A 10,548-nucleotide genomic window follows, 5' to 3' on the forward strand; every position below is an offset into this window, starting at 1 on the left:
AAAAAAAAAAAAAAAAAAAACAAATCAATGGAGGCCCTTGTGAAAGCACAACCTGTAGCAAGAGAATACACAGAAAGAAAAGTACATCTTCAAAGCACCAACCATATGCTCTCAGTTTACTAAATATAGCTTTACTACATCTTTACAAAATATCTAACATATATTCCTCATCTATTTCTACCAAATATCTACCATATATATTTTGGTAGTTAGATATATACTATAAATAGGCATCAGCTCATGTCCAACAATAATCACGGCCGATGAAAATGTGTGCTTTTCAAATTAGTTAAAATGAGGCCTAAAATTAAACAACTTAACTAATTTATCAGTTTAGCCAAACCTTGCTTGTTGATTTTCTCTTTTTTTTTTTTAAATTTGTTTAATTAGTTTAAACTCACCAACATTCATTCCAATAATACCAAGACCTCGCTTAATGTCCAGCCCCAAAAGAAAAATAAAAAAAGTTCCACCGTGTTACTGCCTTAAATAATTAATGTCACTTCTTCAAAAGTAGAGTTATACATTCACTCATACTCACCAAAATATCAATTTGCTAAGTCGAGAGAGCGTAATTGTACATTTAATTGAATTATTTAGTAAAATTAATAAGCATGATACTCACCATGTTCTCATTAATGGTTTAATTTATTCGGATTAACAAACATGAAATTGTCCATTATTGTTTAAAATAAAAAGAATACCAATTTGCATAAATCGATCTTAATTGTACATTTAATTGAATTATTTGGTAATATTTCAATACATTTATGTTGAACCATGATGCTGCAAACAAATCTTGAAACAACTCTATTGGCAAATCTAAAATCAAACGGTTGACCCTTATGGTGAAGAAATTCGGAACCCAAACTTTTTGGGGATATTTTGGAAATTATAATGGATTTATGCTAAACCATGATGCTGCATCAAATTTGGAAACAACCCTATTAAAAAATCTATAAACAAATTGAGTAATTCCAAATTTTGGAGATGAGATAAAAATTATAATCTATAGCAGCAAGCTGCATGTGGTTCATTGACTACCACCCAATTGGAATATCGTAGGTGGATGACTTACAACTTTTCAGCTCTAAATGGGTAGTAATGAACAATATAATAGAGGAAGGTTACCTAAAAAGAAGGCCTTGTAAGGAAAAGAAAACTAAGGAAGACGAAGAACCCTAATTTAGTAGTGGTTGATCGGAGAAGGAAAAGAAAACCAAGAAGCATAGATTAAGATAAAGAGTTGGATGAGAGAGCTCAAAGGAGGGAGACTTTCATTGTAGAACAACAACAAAGCTTGATAATTCTATCATGAGTAAGATGTTAATTCCTATGTTGAAATCAGTTTGTATGGAGAGTTAAGCCTTATAGGGGAGGCAGAAGAATTTTATTTAGTTTAAGTATGTTGACGGTGTGATTTTAGATTATTAAAGAGTTGTTACTAATGATTTACATGTTTGTTTAGTTGATCACTTTACATACATAATTGTTCTCTTATTGTTCTCCTATTCGAAAGAAGAGAGGCAGCAAGAAAATTATCTTTAATACTTTAGTTCCATTGCGAGGATACTTAAACAATTTTTTGCCCTGTTATTAGAAATTACATAACTATTATGGAAGTAATCACCTTACATGATCCTTGAAAGTGCGCTGTGTTTGCAAATAAGTTAAAATGAGCTAAAAATCTACCACAAAATTCAATAACCTATCAATTTTATCCATTCTAGCCAAAGCTTCCTTGATTTTCTAGTTATTCTCTATTTTGTTTTTTTTAGAACAATGATACTCTCAATTAAATTTGTTTAATTAGTTTAAACTCACCAAGATCCATTTGAATAATACAAAAAACTCACTTAATTTCTAGCCACAAAAATAACAAAAAAATAGGTTCTATGTGGAAATGATAATTTATTTATTATTTGGTACGTGTGATATTATATATTTAAACTTATTCTTGTGAATTCTACACCATTTAACTATATACATTCACAAGTCATTAGTCACTCCCATGCTAGAACCTTACCTGAAAATAATTTTAAAATAGGGTAAGTACAAAAATACTCATTAACTCCCTTATTGTGGTTAGACATGCGAACGATAGTTTCATCAATCAAAATCAAGGGAACTTGGTGGTTGATTTCTCCTAACATATAGCTCGTAATCTACTTACCTAAAATAGTTTTCAGCGTTCAATGTTTAGTGACCAATAGTGGCTGGTTTATACACTCTGACATGTATGTTGGGATTTATGCCCTAAAGCCTCGTAATTAATTATTTAGTTTTTAACAATAATTTATATTATTTTATTTGTAATTTAATTGTTATCCATGGTAAAAGTTATTTATGTAATCTTGAACAATATGTGGTTGACATACAAGAGGATCGTGTTCAAGTAATAACCTAAAGAGTCTATAGTATATGGATAAGGTTGGGTGCATATCCTGATAACACTATTGATACGACCCACTTTGTAATCGTTACAAATAATTTGATCCAAATCATTCATGTAAGTTGGGTTATCCTATACAATGAGTTTGTATAAGACTGGACCAAGAAATATTTAATCTCTCTTTATAAATTCGTTAATTGAGAAGATTAATATTTCACATGATGATCATATGTGATTCGATCTTAATTCTGAGTGAGTTATGAACTTCTGCCTGTGAGGGCTTGTCCTTTCATTTACATGGGTGAGTATATCTCTTTTAGCCAATTCAATATGTCTACAGTTTTGGGGACCTGACCAAATAGGGAGTTGGGAACATAATATCATGAGATGGAATTCACTCCTTTCCATATATGGAAAGTAGATGAGTTGTTCTCGTAAGTACTGATTTCGGGCTTGAACAATGGGGCCCCACCCTCTCATTGGCCCTGGAGGGACTTGGTTTATGATTGGATCATAGACAAATTGTTCATTAGAGAATTAGTGGTACTTAAGGTGAAAGAGTTAATTACAGGGGTAAAATGGACTTTTGACCCAGTTGTAATTATGAACAAGTCGTGAAGGATCGACTTGCTTGTAATCATTATATCAATGTACATAACTTGTTCTACAGTGCATAAGAGTGCAACTCTAGGTCTATAATGGAGTGACCTATAGTTAATGAATGGAAATTGATTAACTAAACCCTTCGTTGATTGTCCCCTGGACAACAAGGTCACTTGTTCTGACAACTCAACGAAAAATACCTAGCGAACCAACCCACACGATTTCCTTTCAAACACTCTTGGTTCTCGTTCTTGTTGGGTTTTATGTCCTAAAACTCATAGTTTGTAAACAAAAACATATTCTATTTTCAATAAAATTATTATTGTTGTTTATTCTGTAAAGATTGTTATTGAATAAAGTGAACTCTACCATCATTAATCTAAATCCACTAAATTAAGAACATCCTGGCTATAGTATGATTACTTAAACTATATGTAGAGACATAAGAGTTGATCAAGTTCAAGTATATAGTCAAAATGATCTATAGTATAAGAATAAGGCTAAGTATCTTATTTTGGGGACACTATGGATGCGGCCCACTTTTGTATATGATATAAACAATGTGATCACTAAAATTGTACATGTGGAGACATGTGAGTGGGAGCGACCTATGCAATGAGTATTGCATAAGATCGGACCATGAAGAAAATCACTCTCACTTTATAATGTCGTTTACTGTTGAGACTGATTTTTTTTTCATTCGATGACCTAGGTAACTCGATCTTAATCCTGAGCTAACCATGAACTCATGTTTATTCAGAATTATCCTTAGATTTGCATGAGTGAGAGTGGCTCGAGTTCGCCGACTCAATAGGCCTCCCATTTCAGGGGTAAGACGGGGTGAATAGCTGGGGACGTGGGGTGCAAGATGGAATTCGCTCCTACCCACTTTTAGGGATAGAAGAGAGGTAGTTCCCTGAAGTACTGACTCCAAGTTTTGAACAAGGGGCCCCACCCTCTCATTGGCTTGATAGGGATTCAGTTTACTGGTTGGACCACAAACCAATTGTTCATTAGAGGATCAGTGAGACATAAGAAACAAGAAGTAACTTCAGGGGTAAAACGATAAATTGACCCAGCTCTAGTTACGAACAACCTGTGAAGGATTGACTTACTTCATGGTTATATCAAATGGACATAAATATATCTATAGTGAGGGGAGTGCAACTGCTAGGGTATAGTGGAATGTCCTAGTAGTTAAAGAATGTTGGTTAACAAGGTTAATGAGTTTAACCGGTTAATCTTGAATCGTTGGAGCCCATGATCTATAGGTCCATTAGGTCCCTCTGCTAGCTCATATCGAGTTAAACCATAGAACAATATGACGAGTGAGTTCGAAGTGTTCGAATCCAAATGAGGGAGAATGCGCTACATATATACGATATATTTAACCGCATTTTTGTTTTATTTACGAATTAAACAAAAAGAGAGAATCTGAGATATTTAAATAAGAGATTGAGATTGAGATTGACATTTTTATTTTATTTAAGATTTAAATATCTTAATCAAATATGTGTCGGAATTAATTGGGATTGACATTTGAATTAATATTAAATATTAATTAATCATTTAATATTACTTTAATTTGAAATTAATAATTCAAATTGATTGTTTGAATCAAAATAAAAAAAGTCAAAATGTTGACTTCATTTAATGGATAAATTCATGTTAGTGGAATTTTGAGGTGTCAAAATTTGGTTTAACCAAACTTCATGCTTGCCAAATAAACCCCACAAATTTGAGTGGAATTTTGAGTGTCAAAATTTTGTTAACTCAAGCATGCATGCTTGCCACATAATCCCAAACATTTGAGTGGAATTTTGAGTGTCAAAATTTGGTGATCTCAAATTTGCATGAACATGCAAACATGACTCTATAAATAGAGTGATCATGAAAGTGCTTCTTCTTGGTGAAAAACCTTGAGATAAACCTCTCACAAACACTCTCTTCATATATACAAAATCCCTCCCAAGTTTAGTCACTCACCGGATTCCACAATCCCATTCTAAGGCCGGAGGATAGTAGAGAAGACGCTAGTGGTGGTTCGAAATCAGTTCGTGAGGAAAAAGGAATTTGAACTACAAAAGGTAATATTCAAACTCATTAAGTTTTAATACTTATGAACATGCTAGTTATTTACTATAATTGATGTTCTAAAAGTGTCTAAGACCCAAATTTCTTCCGCATGTGTTATATTAACACCATCAATTGGTATCAGAGCAAGTTTTAGGCACTTTATTTACACTAATTTGATCATGGTGGGTTCCATTTCATGAATGAAATTTTGTTGTTGCTAAAGTGGATGGTTTTGGTTTTGACATTTTTTTATGCTTTCATTTGATACAATTATTGTAATAAGCCTAATGTGTATGGGCTTTAATGAACGAAGAAAGGTCTGTAATTTTTATGGAATCATTAGAGTCCACTTTAGGTTGTAATTGATAAAAAATGGAAGAAAGCAAGCTGAACTGAAGAAGAAGATGGAAGAGGCAGTTCGGGTGTTTTTTCTACCTTTGGGGTCTAGTTCAACGTTTTTAAGGGTTGGTTCGCCCAGTTGGTGATCCTCGGGAGCAGTTCAAGTTATTTTAATTATTAATGTAATAATTTAGTCAATTGTTTGTTTTAAAATGTCAAAACCAATCCACTTTAAGCGTGGTTAATTAATTATGCATTATAAATGTATGTTTTAATTAAATAGAAAATGTATATGCATAAAGTATGTCATATAGATTTAAAATCCCACCATAGGTTAAGCATGTTTCATGCATTCCAAGTATGTTATAAGTGTTATAATGTATAGTATGCATGTTTAGGGTTCCATGAGTGATAGATATAAATTGTTATATTATTGCATGGAATGGATGATTATATAATTGTTATATAAAGCATGTTAGATGCATGTTATAGGTTATTTTCAATGTCATAAAACGAGATAGACGTTAAAATCTATAATGAAGATAAGTGCATGCTCACTTAAGGTTAAGAACCAAGCACGATCAATTTTAATAGTTAAAATAAGTCAATGTCTTACAAAATTTCGGTTACGAGAAAGCTCACCTGGCACGATCTAGTCTAAGGCTGGAGGTACTTAAGTTGACGGTTTACGGAACACCTACTACTTGGAGATCGGACCAGTACTTGAGCTTAGTTAGCCCAGTTTTATGAGCATGCTTAAGTGATATAAGTTTTAGAAAAATCACATAGACTTAAGTTATAAATAATTAGCCGGAATATACGTAAGTAATAAGTATACGTAATCGTCTAAAATACTTAGTGGGAGGAAAAAGATATATGAGATACATCGTTTTCCTTTTACGCTCTCTGAAAAATTCACACCGTGAGATTCATGCTCGGCCTTGTGTCGCCCTGGGAGCCTTCTCCATTCGGAAGGTATTTGCATGAGTTAATAACAAGGTGAATAGAGAAAGTATTTATAGTAAGTGGGAGAAGGAAGTATATCAACACCTCCTATGGTCTCCACCACTAGGTTGCATCGTGAGATTCCCATGTTCCACCTGCATGTTGCCCTAGAGCAACTACCCATTCGGAAGGTCGTAACATAGGAGTTGAAACAACGCAAACTCCAGAAATGGATAGGATTTCTTAGGTCCGTTTCCAACTTTGGCTTTTTCATTCGATAACATTGTTGAGACCGATCTTTGAGGTCTGAAAATGGCGGGTCACACTTATGAAGAATTACTAAAAGTAGTATATTCTTGACCAAAAAAGAAATAACTAAAACACTATAGGAACAAGAGTTATTCTGGGATTAGTGTTTAAGTCAAGAATGTCTTGGTTTAGTGAAGGAGTGATTGACTGCCCTCGGTAGCAGTTGCTCTAACTCACTAAAGTATTGTTGCAAATTAATAATTTCTGGGTACATTATTACATTTGCAAAACCTGATTGGATTAAACAGAATTAAGTCAAATCACTAATAGAATTTTCTTTATATCACAACATGACAAACTCAATAGTACAATTACTCGCTTCTGAGAAATTAAACGACGACAATTACGCAACTTGGAAATCAAATCTAAACACAATACTTGTAATTGATGATTTAAGGTTTGTTTTAACTGAGGAATGTCCTCCAAACTCCAGCTCAAATGCAAACCGAACAGTTTGGGATACGTATGACAGATGAATAAAGGCAAATGACAAAGCACGAGTATACATTCTAGCCAGCATATCTGATGTTTTGGCTAAGAAACACGATGTTATGAGTACTGCTAAAGAGATTATGGAATCTCTAAAAGGGATGTTTGGACAACCGTTCTTCTCCCTTAGACATGAAGCCATAAAATACATTTACAACTGCCGTATGAAAGAAGGGACCTCAGTTAGAGAACATGTCCTGGACATGATGGTCCATTTCAATGTGGCAGAAGAAAATGAAGCTGTCATTGATGAGAAGAGTCAAGTCAGTTTTATCATGATGTCTCTTCCGAAGAGCTTCTTCCAGTTCCGCACAAATGTGGTAATGAACAAAATAGAATATAATTTGACTGCTCTTCTCAATGAGTTACAGACTTATCAATCCCTCTTAATGAACAAGGGACAAACAGGAGAAGCAAATGTTGCTATCTCCAAGAAACTACTACGAGGATCGTCCTTCAAAAATAAGTCTCGACCTTCAACTTCCAAAAGTGTTTTGATGAAGAAGAAGAGTAAAAGGAAAAATAAGATTCCTACTGACCGCAAACACAAGGTTCACAAAACAGATAAAGGAAAATGTTTCCATTGCAACGAAAACGGGCACTGGAAGAGAAATTGCCCAAAATACCTTATAGAGAAGAAAGCCGAAAAGACACAACAAGGTAAATATGATTTACTCGTTGTAGAAATATGTTTAGTAGAGTATGACAACTCAACTTGGATACTAGATTCAGGGGTGACTAATCATATTTGTTTTTTTTACCAGGAAACTAGCTCCTGGAGAATGCTTGCGGACGGTGAGATAACACTCAGGGTTGGAACAGGAGAGGTTGTCTCAGCAAGATCAGTAGGAAATTTAAAGTTGTTTTTTGGAGATAGATTCGTTATATTAGATAATGTACTTTTTGTTCCTAAAATGAAAAGAAATCTAATATCTATCTCTTGTTTATTAGAACAATTGTATAAAGTATCTTTTGCAAATTCATTCTTTTGAAATCAATGAATTTGCAAAAGATGTATTCATATTTGTTCTGCAAAACTAGAAAACAACTTATATATGTTTAAACCGAGCGAAACAAAAACCATTTTAAATACCGAGATGTTTAAAACAGCTGAAACTCAAAATAAACGACAAAAGGTTTCTCCTAATACCTATCTTTGGCACTTAAGACTAGGCCACATTAATCTCATTAGAATTGAGAGATTGGTTAAAAGAGAACTTTTAAATGAGTTAGAAAACAAGTATTACCTCCATGTGAGTCTTGTCTTGCGGGTAACATGACTAAACAATCGTTTTCCGAAAAAGGTTATAGAGACAAAGAAATCTTAAAACTCGTGCATACAGATCTTTGTGGTCCAATGAATGTCAAAGCACGAGGAGGGTATGAATATTTTATCAGTTTTATTGATGATTATTCAAGGTATGACTATATTTACCTAATGTGTCACAAGTTCGAAGCTCTTGAAAAATTCAGAGAGTATAAGATTGAGGTTGAGAATCTATTAGGTAAAACTATTAAAACACTTTGATTAGATCGAGGAGGAGAGTACATAGACTTAAAATTTTAGGACTATATGATAGAACATAGAATAAGGTCTCAACTCTCAGCCCCTAGTATGCCTCAACAAAATGGTGTATCAAAAAGGAGAAATAGAACTTTGTTAGACATGGTTCGGTCTATGATGAGTTTCGCTCAATTACCCGATCCGTCTTGGGGATATGCAGTGGAGACTACTACATACATTTTGAACATGGTTCCTACAAAGAGTGTTTCAGAAACACCTTATAAGTTATGGAAAGGGCGTAAAGGTAGTTTACGTCACTTCAGAATTTTGGGATGTACAGCACATGTGTTGTTGCAAAATCCCAAAAAATTAGAACGTCGTTCAAAATTATGTTTATTCGTAGGATATCCCAAAGAGATGAAAGGTGGTTTGTTTTATGACCCTTAAGAAAATAGAGTATTTGTATCAACAAACGCTACATTCTTAGAGGAAGATCACGTAAGAAATCATCAACCTCGCAGCAAACTAGTATTAAGTGAGATTTCTAAAGTGTTGTTGATCAAGCTGGTCCTTCAACAAGAGTTGTTGATGGAGCTGACACTTCTGGTCAATCACATCCTTCTCAAAAGTTGAGAATGCCTTGACGTAGTGGGAGGGTTATAACTCAACCCGATCGTTACTTGGGTTTGGCAGAAACTCAAGTCATCATTGATGGCATTGAGGATCCATTGACCTATAAACAGGCAATGAATGATGAAGAGAGAGATCAGTGGATTAAAGCCATGAATCTTGAAATGGAGTCAATGTACTTCAATTCAGTCTGGGAACTTGTAGATCAACCAGATGGGGTAAAACCTATTGGTTGCAAATGGATCTATAAGAGAAAACAAGACCAAACCGGTGAGGTATAGACCTTTAAAGCTCGACTAGTAGCAAAGGGTTATACCCAAAGACAGGGGGTGGACTATGAAGAAACCTTCTATCCTGTTGCTATGCTTAAATCGATTAGAATACTCGTCTATTGCCACATTTTATGATTATGAAATTTGGCAAATGGACGTTAAGACAGTCTTTCTAAACGGCAATCTTAAAGAGAGTATCTATATGGCTCAACCAGAGGGGTTCATTGAACAAGATCACGAGCAAAGGGTTTGCAAGCTTAAAAGATTCATTTATGGGTTGAAGCAAGCATCTCGATCCTGGAATATAAAGTTTGATATTGCGATCAAATCTTATGGTTTTAAACAGAATGTTGACGAACCTTGTGTTTAGTAAAGGATAGTCAACTCTACAGTAGCTTTCCTGGTGTTGTACATTGACGATATCTTACTCATTGGAAATAATGTGGGATTTCTGACTAACATTAAGCATTGGCTAGCGATACAATTCCAAATGAAAGATTTGGGAGAGACTCAGTTTGTTCTTGGAATTCAAATTGTTCGGAATCGCAAGAACAAAACACTAGCATTGTCTCAGGCATCGTACATCGACAAAATATTGATTCGATATAAGATGCAGGACTCCAAGAAAGAATTATTACCTTTCAGGCATGAAGTTTATTTGTCGAATGAACAAAGTCCTAAGACATCTCAAGAAGTTTTGGATATGAGACACATTCACTATGCATCAGCGGTTGGTAGTCTGATGTATGCCATGCTATGTACCCAACCTGACATATGTTATGCTGTGAGAATTGTCAACAGATATCAGTCCAATTCGGGACGTGCTCATTGGAATTCCGTTAAGAATATCCTCAAGTATCTTAGGAGAACGAGGGACTATATGCTAATGTACGGTGCTAAGGATGTGATCCTTATAGGGTACACTGACTCAGATTTTCAGACCGATGTAGATTCGAGAAAATTGACATCAGGATCTGTCTTTACTCTGA

The sequence above is a fragment of the Cucurbita maxima genome, unplaced genomic scaffold (assembly GCF_002738345.1).
Source record: "Cucurbita maxima cultivar Rimu unplaced genomic scaffold, Cmax_1.0 Cma_Scf00053, whole genome shotgun sequence".
Taxonomy (NCBI): domain Eukaryota; kingdom Viridiplantae; phylum Streptophyta; class Magnoliopsida; order Cucurbitales; family Cucurbitaceae; genus Cucurbita; species Cucurbita maxima.